Here is a 14002-nt window from a genome sequence, read left to right on the forward strand (position 1 = left end):
AGAGTGACTGGTTTCAACAACATCACGCCAGGTCATTGCTGTCACGAAATAACAAGACAAGAATCATAAAATGATGGGATAACATCTAGAAATAATGTGATAAATATCACGTGATACTAATCCCAAAACAATCCTGAGAGCTCCAAACATCCTCACAATATCAATATTTCCCCCAAAAACACATATAAATAAGGAAGTGAGAATACAAGCACGGAGGTTCAAGACTACTCCAGTTTCTTTTTATGACCACAACAAGGACAAAGTAGTAATGAATTTTTAAAAAACACTCAACATCAATGCAACAGTCCCGAGAACATTTAATTCAACATTCATGCCGGTGAATGTTCAGTGAATACATCGACTTTAATAGTCTGTGAACCACCATGAACTACAAATCCCTCCAGGCGATCCTTTGGTCACATTCCCGTCTGCATTCACCTCCCTTAACCCCGAGTGCGTAACATCTGCTTTCTTCATTCACTCGGCGCTTGCTGTTTTAGTAGCTACTGGCATATTGCCTTGAATGGGTGAATAGAAAAAGACTTTTGGCCGGGCCCCATGGCTTCCTCATTAGCAGTCTCAACCAGTAATGTATGAACCTTTAAGTTCAGTGCAAGGGCTCTCACTGGTCAGTTTTTCTTTTTGTGTCTTAAGCCTTGACCTGTTCCCACAGATCCGTCTGTATGTATTTGTCTCTGCATGGCGCCTTCATTTCCATGAGAATGGAGCACGGAGAATGGACCAGAGGCACATGTTCTGTCTCGGAGACTCCAGCAGTTGAAACGTAGCAGGCACTGATATTAAACAGAAGCTCCATGTAAGCTCGATTCATTGACATAGTTCTTGAGATTCACCATTCTTTCATTTAACTTGACTGTCTCAATCTAAAAAGCTCCCCTTTTGCCTTACACTTTCACTCCTGTTCGGCGGTACACGTGTCCTGATTCAACCCCTCGCCCTGGTTTACACAAATTTGGATGGCGAGCTAACGCGAAGCATCTGTTTGCACTCTGCAAGTATGCGAGACGGGGGCTCATGCACATTTATTTATATGCTTGCACAATATTTTCAAGGCGCAGGGGATGGATGAAATCATGTTCAGTAAATCATTGTGGTTGACAAGTGAAGACAACCTACATACCATTCAAGCACACTTTGTGGTTAGGTCGCGACTATTCTGCATCTGTTTACCTATCAACCTTAGTGCAGAAAAATAAAGGGCATATGCTGAAATTATACACACCCAGTCATGCAATTTATAAAAGCGTATTGTTGGATATCACCAGCCACTCGTGCTATAAATCAAGCCTTTATAAAGCTAACAATATACATACAAAAAATACATTTAATTTTCCTAATAAATTGAACATTTTCACTTTGTTGACGCTTTAATCTGGTGCTGGCAGACAGTCTGGTGGCGAAATGACAGCGGGATGTTTGCATTTATGAAAATTGATTCTGTCTATATACTGACTTCAATCGTATTAGCTCTGTTTATCTTTCTGTTCCAGGGTTAATCAGATCTGCTGCCTTTCTATTGACCTGTCAAAGTCTTCGTTTACAGTTTAGAGTTACATGCTCGTGTAGGTTTGTGGCTGCACCTCCGCAGCTGCACTGACAGTTATGTCCCCTGTGGTGAGGAACTGGCAAGTAAATGAGAGGTTGCTTAGATGACATGAAATTGGCAGCACACACGGCTGAATCCATCACCTGTTATCAGGACGCAGACTCAAGTGTAGCCTGCTGGAAAGTTAAGAGAAAGACACTGGTTTAAAAATATAATTAAAATAAACGTATAAATATGCAAATGTGGAGAGGACTTGTGTTCATAATGTTATGGCTCATAAAAAGGTCAACTACCTGACCTCAGGAGCAATGTGTATATATATATATATATATATATATATATATATATATATATATATATATATATATATATATATATATATATATATATATATATATATATCAGGAACAGTTTTCATCTTCCTGTTGAAGAAGAGGAAGACGCTAAATAAAAATAGAAACGACCACATTCCACAGGGAAAGAAACGCATTTGTCCCCAGACCCACATCGTTATAAGCCAGAACGGTGTTGCCTTCATAGTCCAAAATTTGCCTCAGAAATATGAGCTCCCTGCGGCTCGCCAGGCTCGGAAGGGCGGACCGGCGGGCGGAGCGATCAACTTGAACCTGGTTGGCTGGGAGTGACGTTCCCTGGGCCGCTTCCTGGTCTGCCTGCACTTCGGAGGAGGAGAGGGAGCGTGTGCAGTGTTGTTAGTTCGAACAAAATGGCTGCGACATCACTGTCAACGAGCGCCCGCTGAACGCCTCCCATCCGCTCCGCTGTCTGGACCCGCTCAGAATGTATTCTCCTGGAGGCTTCTCTCGCTCTGCTTCTGCGATCGCCAGCGCGCCGCTGGTCGTGCAGCTGGCCACTTAAAGATAACAAACGTTTCTTTTTTTGCACTTTAAATCAAGTTGGCCGTCTTATCGGCAGCCTGCCTGATCGTCAGACGAACTAGAATTTTGACAACTGCCTGGCTTTAAACCCTGACACTGTTGTCTTTTGTTTTGATCCTCCAGGTTTGGTGTCGCAATTTCTCGTGGTATCATTCCCTTTACTGCGTTTCTCCATACCCGAATGGGTTGCAACTCTTCGATATATTTTTATTTTTCAACCGTTGTTTACCTCGACAGCTGACCACCGGGCTGCCCCAGCAGCGGTCAGTCGATCTGCAAAAACTTGACTTGTATCGCGACTCGAATCTGCTCAATCTCACTACGGGTAACTTTTCTAAAAGGACGTCGGATCTATATTGTTTTTGTTTTTTTTGTTCCTACATTGGAAGCAGTCTTCGGTGGAAGCTGTCGGAATTAATGCGAGGTAAGCTTGAAATATCTTTGTGTTCGTCAATGTGCTGAAAAGCTGGAAAATTAAAAATACAAACTGAAGCAGCTTTAGAATTGTATCTCAAGATCAAATCGCTCACATCATAAGAACATTTCGGAAACAGTCCTCTATTCGCAACATTCCTGAGAAATGCTCTCCCTTCTTGTTTCTGGATTTACTGTGGGATAGGGCAAGGATTTTTGTTATATCACAGCCCTTCCTGGATTGGCTGAGAGGCCCTGGGACATACTGAGTACATGTGAGCGCAACTCTTGTCTTGCTGTGGTATTTTATAAAACCACTTTGTGTGGTATGTCGGATTTTTCATTTGCACATCTGCACGATTGAAAATAACCAACTCTCATGACCTTTAGAAGCATGAAGACAGTAACAAGGACCTGCAGTTATTCAGCTCTGTTTCATGTCATGCTTGAGAAAATGTTGTTCATACACATGTTTTTAAATCTCATCCTCACAAAACTGCAGTAGAAGTAGTGTGAAATGTTAGATTCTGTCGATGTTTTTTCATAACTCAAACAAGGAATGATATTGTTTCATTTCTCCGCACATATTTTTAAAATCCAGATCTCATTCAAGCCTTAAAAAAAAAAAAAAAAAAAAGCAGGATTTTGATTAAACTGTCGCCTTCCTTCGCATCATGAATTTCCCCCCCAGTCACTGGAGTGCAGCTTTTAATAGCCCCCTGCATGTCTTAATTGAGTACATAATTTCCCGCTCGCCCCCTCCACACATTCACGCAGGCATATCTCCTCTTCTGACAGCGCTGTCACTAGTATCTCGTCTCCTCCGTCGCACACCAGTGAGGTGATGGACTAAGAAGAGGCTGCAAACAAACCAACATACATGCACTTGTTTGGGCCCCAAATCTACACACATGTGCTTGTTTGTCCAGAGGGGTGGCTCAACATGGTTCAAGTGCCATTGAGGATAATGTTAAACAGTAGAGTAGAGGAAGGACTCCTGTGTGTCGGTGCATTTACTAACCTGATTCATACAAACTCCAGGTGATAAACACAGAAACACAGTGTTTGTAGTTGTAGAGGTGTGAGAAAACCGATACTCATAATGTTGCAAAATTTAATCTTGTGGATCTGTTTTGATATTTTAGTGAGCTATGGTGATATTAAAAGAATAAATACTTGGTTATATTAGTGTTCTTGAGTTGTAGCAAGGCTTCTGACAACTAGTCGGCAGCTAGCACTTAGTTTTGTGACTTCGCCCTTCAGCTCATTGTAGTAGACGACAAGATCTCGTGAGAGTTGGAAGATTGTGGAACGTTCACAGCTGTATATATTGACTTTCACAAGAGCCATGTTGTTTGTAAGATGCGCCACTCTAACTAGCGCTCTAACTAGTCTGACTAGCAATGTGGCGTCACTGCTAACTGCTAGTGTGAGGTTACCACCTCAACCTGTGCGACCAAAATATTGCTGTCAATCCAAGTTTAGAGGTTTGAATACTGCAAGACTGCAATATGTAGTTCATTGTAGGTTTTATTATTAATCACATTTTAATTTGATAGCAGAATTTAAGTTAAATCTGTACAGATTAGCTTAAGCATCAGCGTGGAAGTGCTCCAGAGACTCTTAGCCTCATAAAGTAGTTTAACAAAAATTTTCCGACTGTCACCGGATTCACTGAAAGTTTTTAATCATACATTATTTTCTGCAAATAAGTAATGTAAATGTATGCATTCAAGTCTCTTTGAAATATAATAATTTTCTACTCTTACATTATTATAGGATTCATAAAGACTTTCAGTTGTATTTTCTATATTTCAGCCATCTTGAAATAGTTTGTTCGGATATTTTTTTTCTGAAGTACCATGTAGCACAATATTTGTGTCATGACAAAGAATATTGGCAGCATGTTTGGCACTTAAAACAGTATCCCATCTGACCTCAGCTGGTATTTCGTTGATGAAGGGGGCAGTTCATTCCTCTGTTGGACTGTGAAATGTTAACACAATAAACGCATTTTTATACCATTAAATGTTCTGTATTATAGTTTTTTTTCTCCTTAAATACTAGCTGTTGTTTACAAATATTACAGTACATTGTTACTACTTGCAGTATCGTATCGCGCGGATGTGTTTCGTATCGCTCGATTCCAGTCGATACGAAACCCTAACAAATCATGTGTTGTGTTCACTGACATTGAGGAGGTGGATACAAATGTCTAAAAGCCTGACTAATACTTCGACCGCAGAGCTGAATAAAAAGAATATGTTGTGAATATTGGCGACCCTGGAACTTAATCTCCACCTACAAAACATTCACGTTGTGACTCGTGCTACATTTGGTTGTGTTGTTGTCCACTTACTCCTGAAAACCCGTGTTGCTCTCATTCATACATCCACACGAAGAGGCGGAGAGCAACCACAACAGCACACCAGCCCCGCACTGGATTCTCTGTGCATTAATGGCTCAACAAATTCATGTAGGATCAGATGTATTAACACAGCATTGCTGACAAGCCGGGGAGTGAGTCAGCCGTGCAGTACAAATGTGGGCTTTCAAAGAAATCCGCTGGTGAATATACTGATTCAGTGGCATCAGCTGGTGTAATTAAAAGTGAATGCATCTCATCTGCTGTCTTCTGTTAATCCTCAATATTCTTTTGCAAGTAAATGGTGTCAAAACTCCACGGGGAGGATGGGCTTGTTTCTCTGTGTTCCGCTGCACATCCTTGGTAAAACAGCCTACTAGAGGCTCCTGCACGCCCGGTTTCCCTGTTTCGAATGTTGACTACGTGTAACCGGTCAACAGTCAGTGCTCATCAAAGTGGTCGGCATGAGACCTTGAAGGCAACTGACATGAATCTGTCAGATCAAATGCACAGCAGGGGGCCGCCAAATAAATGGCATGCTTGACAGTGGAGTCCAGTGAAAGCTGTCAATAGAGATTAACCTTGGTTTCAAAAGCCAGGTGGAGGTGTATGGTCATCTCTGGCAGAAGTATCTGCAGTACCTCAGACAGCGTTCATGTACTCTCTCGTCTGAGTAACACAATTGTAGACAAGTCTACAATGTAAATCCAATAGTGTTTTTACTGTGCATGATTGGCCTTGGCCAACATTAGTATAAGGAAACGGCATGGAAGCAGGCAGACACCCTCCTCATTGTGCCTGGTGTGTGTCTAGGAAGGGAGCTGGGGGAGCTGCCTTGGATAAGCCAGCCAGTGTGATACTAGTGTACGTATGGGGGTTGTAATCTAAAAGCTGGTGAGCTGCTGCTTGACTTGGCAAGGGTCCAGAGAATGATGGCACGTACCCGGGCCCAGTCTCTTTCCTGCTGCTGGATGTTGTCCAGCGGAGGGACAGAGAGGGCTGTCTGTCATATGAAGAATGCAGGCCTTCTATCTTAACTGCTCCTTTTTATCCCTTCTGCACTCACAACAAACCCTTGCTCATTATGTAACAGGACTTGGAGAACTCCCAAAGCCCCTGATAAGTCCGTCTAAATACCAGTGCTGTGCAAAGGCCGTTCCTGCTGTAGCCCTGGGCATCCAGCTCTTTCTTTATTTCAACAATATTCTTTTCTTTATTCTGCATTTGTTAACACACGGTTATGTTTATCTGGGGACCTATTTTGAACTGACCGGTGTTTATATGATAATAACCGCTTCTTTGCTGAGCATGTGAGCTGTACTTCAGGGTGACAATATTATGATTGGGCCTCCATGAAGTCTGACAGAACTGACTGGAAAAATCTGTACTTGTGTGTCAGTTGTGAAGACAAGAAAGGTCTTTGCATTAAAACAAGACTATTGTCTTGTTCCACCCACTTATTAATTTATTTTCTGCCAGGTATTTGGTATAAAATTAAGCCCTTCTTCACTGACCAAACAAGTAAAATTCCAAGTTGACATAATTTTAAAAGAAACTGCTCACATTAAAAACTGATTATTTGTCTGTACTACATCCCAAGCTGGTTGGTATTTTGGGTACATATCATTTCCAGGGTCTAGCGCTACTTTCCCCTTTCCGGAGCTCCGGTTTAATTCGCTGTCACTGTGCTGAACTTTCAAACGTTCTTGGTGGTGGAAGCAGCCAAGAAAGCAAGAGTGAACCTCAAAGCTGTTACTTGTGATGCAGTGCCAGATCATCGGAATCTCTCACTGTCTCTCACCATTGAACTTCCTTCTTCTTCAAAGCAGCTCTCCGCCCACCATTTTGCAAGCAGTCATAAATGAATCCAAAGACTCTGGTAACCATGATGCAGCAATGCCGAGCAAGTGTCTGTGTAGGAACGGTGGATTCCATCTGCTGAAAGTAACACTGACATGCCCGTGACTTATCTGCTCTGGAATTCACCAGTGTGTAAACACTATTCCCAAACAAGGTCAGTGATAGCTCACTAAAGCACCTCACTGCATCCTATATAATTGGTCTTAAATGAGTCTTGTGGTGTTGGAGAAACTACTTGAGGCCACAGTCTGACCTCAATAGGCTTCTGCCGTCTTCACAGTTTTCCAATCTGTCCCTAAGACGTGCATAGGTGTCAATAATTCATGTTGTTATGTTATATATATTTAACCCCTCATTCATTTTTAATAAATATCAGGCTAGTTTGCTGCGCTCTCTACCCAAGCAGTGAAAGGGCTGGGATTAATTCCCCTTTCCTCACGCTCCATATTTCCCCAAATTGCTCTCATATTGTGGCCGTATTTTCCGGAGTAATCCTACAATGACAGCGTTCTGTCTGTGTTTCCCAGCTTCCTTCTCCCACTCTGTATTCTGTCTGCTTCTTCAGCGGCTGTCATTTCTAATTGGTGTTGCTCTGTGTCTGCTTTCATCCTCCCCTGCATCTCCCTCCTCTTCCCCTCACCCCTTTCTCCTCTCCTTCTTCCCCCACCCCCTCCTCTCTTAATGCCTGACAAAAAAAAGACAGACTGCCTACCGCCTGTTTACATGAAGCGGCCTAATGTGTGTGCGTGTGTGTCGGCGTGTTTGTGTGCGACTGCGAATGCTATAGTGCAAAGCGGAAAAGAAGACCACATAGCTGCCTTCTTTACACTGGTTCTGCTGAGGGATGTACATTTCTTGGCTAATGGACTTTCACAATATACAAATGAAAAGGAACAGTTTTGTTTATTGAAGCGTTTCTGTCTGCTGTTGCCATCTGATAAACAGATACTGCAGCAGCTTCACATGATGGAATTGAGGTCACCAGTTTAGTGAGTGTTGGGTGGACTCCGGGGTTGTTCTACAGCAGAGGGGTGTTGCAGACACTGTCAGCCATTGTAGTGAGATGCTGCACTGTGGTGCATGCACGCAAGTGGAAACTTTGGATGACCCAGTTAAGCTACAGTGACTAATGAATATCATTTAGTTGCCTTGCTAAACGAAACCACACCATTGTAGCTTGGCGTTTACAGTTTAAACTGTACATGCAAAGGTTTGACAGGAAGTGAATCATGAGATGTACCAGAGACATATCCATTATTGCAGTTGTTGATTTTGTTCATGAAATATTGCATTTACATAGACTCAGGTCGACTGAGATCAGACTATTGAAATGTACAGAGCCAGTGTTAGCTGTGTTACTAATGTGGATTGTAGGCCCATTTATGCTCAACACTACATACGGATCTGGATACAGACAATCCTTCTGTCCATGCGCTGCCTTCATTTCATCCATAATTCTGCACATTTCCACAAAGCTTATGGATACGGACCAACCGGAGCAGTACCACAGGAATCCGTGGGGGCAGTTTTGCTGTTACTATCTGATACATAGCTTGAATGAGTCATGAAGAAGACAGTGGCAATGGTGGAGATTCTCTGTCATCTGTCACCAACTAGTGCTGCCTCTGTTTTCGTCTGCAGTACACTTTCAATACAATATCAATACAGTCGTGCGGTTTGTTTTGGACTTTATTATTGTCATAAACTTAAGATAATGGACTCTCCCTGTTGGATGCAACAGCGATACCAATGCAAATAACACAGTGACAGTAGCATCGTTGGAAAAGGACAGGTACATTTTCATATATAAAGGGAGTATAAATCAACATTATGCTCACTAGTCGTGTGAGTATTCTCATATCTAACTTTGCTTCTGATATTTTTCTGATTAGAAAACTGGCAGGAAAAAAAACACTAGTTCTTCTAGATAATAACCCTTGTCTGTCACCCAGAACGTTGTTGTAGTATTCTGCTTGTTTCTATCGTCCAGTGAATAGACAGGTTGAGCTCAATTTCTCATGGACACAGCACAGACGCCCCGGAGACTTGATTTAAGTGTCTGACCTGATTCCTCTCTGGAACAGTTTTCACTAAAGAGGGACAGATATCTTGTGCTTGCTTCCTGTCCACGGTGTCCTCCCCCACCTCTCGCCCCAAGTAGCTGGGATGGGCTCCAACCTCAATGAAATAATGGGAACACACATGAACAAAGAAATTCAGCGATTCTTACCTGAGAAATGTCCGTCTGCTGTGCTCAAGACTTGAGAATTTTTTATTTATCCCTTTTTTCCTGTGTACTGAATTGAATTGGGGTGTAAGAAAATAACTCTATACTTAAAGAGAGACTTGATTCTGATTTTTTTTTTATTTCAAGACCATTATATTGATATTTCACAAATGAATTCTTGGAGATGCGGCTGCATGTGTGACACAACAAATGATATTGCCAGACCATGTTTGATGCTACCAACCTTGACCTTCTGTATTGTGAAGTTATTTTGTTAGACTGTGAAACTGACTGGTTTGAATTTGTCACGCTAAACTTGTTTTGATGCACATAATATTGCAAGTTTTCTGCTGTATGTTTGTTTTTTCCACTCAAGATATTGGCTCATGTTATATAAGAAATTATGTTGTGTATATAGTGGTAGTTACAGTATAATGCACAGTATTGTATCGTCCTTCCTCTATCAGGATACATATTGTATTGTCAGGTTCCTGGCCACTCACAGCCTCAGTACTACAGTATATTGACAGTAGCCGACACTAACAGTGGCAGATTCGAGTGTTTCTGTCTCTGTTTAAATGGCACCTGGTTTGGCTCATAAGACATTCTGCATCGAACAAGATGTTCAAAAGTCAGTGTCAACATACCTGTAAGTGCGCAACAAATTTTAACTTTCACTTTTGCGGACTATATAAAATGTCTTCTCTGGCAGATTTGAGTTTGATACAGGTGTGGTAGATCTTCACTTGACACCCATATGGTCTTCGCAAAGACATGTACAACTGAGATTGGGCATTGGTCCATTACTGGACTTGAGTATTCAGAATCAGAATCAGAATCAGAATCAGAATCAAATTTATTGCCATGGTCAGTGGGGAGCCCACTGACTAGGAAAGTGCCTTGGAATAAAGTGCAACAAAAAACAAATAAAATAAAATAAATAGAATAACATTACAACAAGGCTGTTCATGAATTTAACAATCTGACGGCCGAGGGAAAGAAGCTGTTCCTGTGACGGGAGGTTCTGGTCTGGATGGACCGTAGCCTCCTGCCAGAGGGAAGAGGAACAAACAGTCCATGTCCAGGGTGAGAAGGGTCGGCTCTGATCCGACCTGCACGTCTCTGGGTCCTAGAGGCATACAGGTCATGAAGAGGTGGCAGGCTGCAACCGATCACCTTCTCAGCAGAACGTACGATGCGCTGCAGTCTGCTCTTGTCCCTGGAGGTGGCGCTGTTGTACCAGACGGTGATAGAGGAGGTGAGGATGGACTGGATGATGGCTGTGTAGAACTCCACCAGCAACTTCGTCGGCAGTCGTAGTTTTCGTAGCTGCCTCAGAAAGAACATTCTCTGCTGGGCCTTCCTGATGAGGGACCTGATGGTTGGCTCCCATTTGAGGTCCTCAGTGATGGTGGTTCCCAGGAAGCAGAAGGAGTCCACAATAGGAATGGATAAACCAGCCAACATGAGAGGGGACGGAGGAGCTGTTACTCTCCTGAAGTCCATGATCATCTCCACTGTCTTCTGAGCGTTGAGCTCCAGGTTGTTGTTGCTGCACCAGGACACCAGCCGCTCCACCTCCCTCCTGTAAGCCGACTCATCTCCATCTGAGATGAGCCCGATGATGGTGGTGTCGTCCGCAAACTTGATCAGCTTCACGGACTCGTGGCTGGAGGTGCAGCAGTTAGTGTACAGGGAGAAGAGCCATGGAGAGAGAACACAGCCCTGAGGAGACCCAATGTTGAGGGTCCGAGTGTCAGAGACAGTCGTCCCCAGCCGCACACGCTGACTCCGGCTGGTCAGGAAGTCTGTAATCCACCTGCAGAGGGAGTCAGGCACGTCCAGCTGGCGAAGCTTGTCTTCAAGCAGAGTTGGAAGAATTGTATTAAAGGCAGAGCTGAAGTCCACAAACAGGATCCTGGCATAGGTTCCTGGGGAGTCCAGATGCTCCAGAACGAAATGAAGGGCCTGGTTCACTGCATCGTCCACAGATCTGTTGGCTCTGTAGGCAAACTGCAATGAGTCCAGGTGAGAAGCAGTGATGGACTTCAGGTGAGAGAGAACCAGACGCTCAAAGGACTTCATGACCACAGACGTCAGTGCCACCGGTCTGTAGTCATTCAGTCCTGTGATCCTGGCCTTCTTGGGAACAGGGATGATAGTGGAGGACTTAAAGCAGGCAGGAACATGACAGGACACCAAGGAAGCATTGAAGATGTCCGTGAACACTGGAGCCAGCTCAGCAGCACAATGATTCAGGATGGCAGGGGAAACTCTGTCCGGACCTGCCGCCTTCCGAAGGTTCAGCCTCCTGAACTGAGTGCGCATGTCTTGCTCCATGATGTCAAGAGAAAGAGGGGGGAGGTGAGGGGGTGGCTCATCAAAAGTGACTGTGATCTTTGCTGTCTCAGTGACATCGTTGGTCTTAGTTGTGTCACTAAGAGACAGCACAGTCCTTTGTCGTAAAGTGGAACATGGGGCTGGAGAGACCACAGAGGTGTTGGTGCAAAATGGCTGCTCAAAGCGACAATAGAAGTTGTTCAGGTCCTGTGCAAGAGCGAGGTTGTTCAGAGTGTGGGGGGCACGTGGCTTGTAGTTAGTGACCACCTTGAGCCCTCTCCACACCGCAGCCGAGTCATTGGCTGAGAACTGCTGCGTGAGTTTGTCAGAGTATGCGGCCTTAGCTTTCTTCAGCTCCCTCTGAAACCGATACTTCATCTCTTTGTAGCAGTTCCTGTCCCCACTCTTGCGAGCTGCCTCCTTCTCCCGTCTAATCTGGCTGAGTTTAGTTGTGAACCAAGGTTTGTCATTTGCATAACTCACCTTGGTGTGCGTTGGAACTATGCACTCTTCACAGTAGCTGATCCATGAAGTCACAGTGTCTGTATACTCATCCAGATTGTTGGTGGCAGCCCTGAACACCTCCCAGTCTGTGGTCTCCATGCAAGACTGCAGCTCCTCTTTAGCTTCACTTGTCCAGATCTTCATGCTCCTCACAACAGGCTTTGCCAGCTTCAGCTTCTGCTTGTATGTAGGAACAAGATGAACCATCAAGTGGTCAGAGAGTCCCAGTGCAGCTCGAGGGAGGGCGGTATAGGAGTTGCGGAGCGATGAGTAACAGTGATCCAGCACGCTCTGCTCTCTGGTGGGACATTTTACAACCTGCCTGTACCTGGGAAGCTCCTCACTCAGATTTGCCTTGTTGAAGTCACCAAGCACAATCACAGGAGAGTCCGGGAAAGTTCGCTCCACATGCAGGACCTGATCCGCGAGCACACTCTGAGCCTCACGTACATCCGCGCTGGGCGGGATATACACGGCAGCCAGAATGAATGAAGCGAACTCACGTGGGGAGTAAAACGGCTTACAGTTCACGATCAGACATTCCAGAGAGGGAGAGCAGTGCTGGAAGATCACCGTCACGTCCGTACACCAGCGATTGTTGATGTAGAAACACAGTCCTCCGCCTTTGGTTTTGCCGGTGAGCTCCGGAACCTGGTCCGCGCGGTGAAGCTGGAAACCCTCCAGATGAAGCGCAGTGTCCGGGATGAGATCGCTCAACCACGTCTCCGTGAAACACAAAACACAAGAGGAGGAGAAGTCTCTGTTCCGTCTCAACATCAGCGCCAATTCATCCATCTTATTGCTGAGCGAGCGGACGTTGGAGAGGATTATCCCGGGAAGTGGAGTGCGCGATCCTCTTCGACGAAGGCGAACGAGCGCACCGGCACGTTTCCCTCTCCTCCTCAGTTTCTTCCGCCCCGCCAAAAGATGAACTAACTCCGCAACTGACACCAAAAATACTGGTAGTAAGTCAGACGGAGTCATAGCCCTGATGTTCATCAACTGATCTCGTGTGTACGAACACGCAGATGCTCCATCAAAACACAAAAATAAACAAAATAACATGCACGGTAATTCCAGGCCAGCCTTCGTCGGCGCCATCTTGGTCATGTGATGCCCACTGATACCCGATACCACTTTACGGCACCATGCTGTTCTTGAAAGCAGTACTCGATTGCAAGTACTCATACGGTAATTGTTTTAGGGGGGAAATGGTATTGGTGCATCCCTAATTTCAAGTAATTGAGGTTGTCTTAGTCGCCTTTATTGGACCCATAAACGGCAGAGACTCACAAGCAATGCAACTCAGTGTAGAAGGGACTATTATTAAAGTAGCAAGTGGAAGGAATATTCTGAGGAATGTATTTGTGCTTAAAATATTTGCTTTTCTTGTTAAACTAAACCCATAGGGGGTAAAGTACTGGCAAGCACAAATGGAAAACTGCTCGCCCACATTGATGAAGGGAGCGAGCACATTGAAATTTAAGTTTGTCTATCTATCTATGGCCATCTTTACTTTATTAGGTCTGTAAAGATTAAATGATTAATCCAGAAGCTTTTGTGTTTTTTCATTATTTGATATTAAACTACTCGCCCTTGAACTTCCTGGTCTCCTGTCCCCCTTTGGGTCATGTTCTGGTCTTGGCCTATAAAGAACAGTACATTTTTCCTCATCGTAGTGTCTCTGTTATAGGACTGCCGTGTCGGGCTCGGATCAGCGGAACCCGATCTGTTGGAGGAGGAAAAGAAGAAGAAAGCTCTGAAAAAGGTGCGAATGAGACTCATGCGCAGGCAAACACACATTTCAATGGAAGCCGTGTCCTAATCAT

At 44.3% G+C, this 14002-nt stretch overlaps 1 protein-coding gene across 2 annotated transcripts in view; it reads left to right on the forward strand.

Moving 5' to 3' along the window:
• Window positions 1–2242: 2242 nt before the first annotated feature.
• LOC128753468 (trinucleotide repeat-containing gene 6C protein-like) overlaps window positions 2243–14002 on the forward strand; it is a 37792-nt gene continuing 26032 nt past the window's right edge. Inside the window, exons 1-2 of one of the 2 annotated variants that reach the window (XM_053855199.1) lie at window positions 2243–2887; window positions 13867–13941. The gene's annotated coding sequence lies outside the window, so the exon portion shown is untranslated. Of the gene's footprint in view, window positions 2888–7130; window positions 7257–13866; window positions 13942–14002 lie in introns of those variants that run through there. The other variant, XM_053855200.1, reaches the window with a different exon arrangement.

Source organism: Synchiropus splendidus, chromosome 2, assembly GCF_027744825.2.
Source record: "Synchiropus splendidus isolate RoL2022-P1 chromosome 2, RoL_Sspl_1.0, whole genome shotgun sequence".
NCBI lineage: Eukaryota > Metazoa > Chordata > Actinopteri > Syngnathiformes > Callionymidae > Synchiropus > Synchiropus splendidus.